The sequence below is a fragment of the Hyposmocoma kahamanoa genome, unplaced genomic scaffold (genome assembly GCF_003589595.1).
Source record: "Hyposmocoma kahamanoa isolate Upper Pololo Valley unplaced genomic scaffold, ASM358959v1 79, whole genome shotgun sequence".
NCBI lineage: Eukaryota > Metazoa > Arthropoda > Insecta > Lepidoptera > Cosmopterigidae > Hyposmocoma > Hyposmocoma kahamanoa.
Window position 1 is genome coordinate 10,398,166 of NW_020653993.1, and position 722 is coordinate 10,398,887.

A 722-nucleotide genomic window follows, 5' to 3' on the forward strand; every position below is an offset into this window, starting at 1 on the left:
AATTTGACTTAAGTTTCGCGTGTCGATAACTGTATCTCACTGGAGTGTGGTTTGTCGGAACAAAGTGAGTGACTATGGTAACGCCATAGGTAATTGAGATAAGGATGTGGGCAGCGAAGGAATGGACAGATACGTCTGTTCTTAAAGCTGTCACCTGCTGCTGGCCAGTCAACTGGTAACCATGGAGCGTGTATTCGTTGCGAAATATCGGAAAATTAAAAAGAAATCATATCGTGGTAAGAAACCTGTAGTCAGTGTTGGGCAAAATTTAATTGTTCTGGCAATTAAAGATTGACAATTAATTAATTGTCAATTGCGAAACAGCAATTAACGATTGATCAATTGTTAGTTGCGAGAACCGCAATTAACAATTGATCAATTTTCAATCTTTTCAATGTTTTTCATTAACAATTAACAATTAAAACTGACAATTATGATAAATTTATAGGGCATAGGGGGATGAGTTAGGGCGTTGGTTATGGGGGCCCCGGTTATGGGGGCCCCGGTTGGGGGACCCGGTTGCGGGCCCCGGTTGGTGGCCCCGGTTGGGGGCCTCGGTAGGGGGCCCCGGTTGGGGGGCCCGGTATGGGGGGCCCGGTTGGGAGCCCTGTCGGGGGACCCGGTTGGAGGCCCGGTTGGGGGAGCCGCTTGGGGCCCTTCTTGGGGGCCCCGGTAGGGGCACGTTTTGGGGCCCGGTTGGGGGCCGGGCTGGGGGGCCCGCT

At 51.0% G+C, this 722-nt stretch overlaps 1 protein-coding gene across 1 annotated transcript in view; it reads left to right on the plus strand.

Moving 5' to 3' along the window:
- Nucleotides 1-722, plus strand: part of LOC113233553 — an 11,325-nt gene that overhangs the window by 6,616 nt on the left and 3,987 nt on the right. The window lies entirely within an intron of this gene.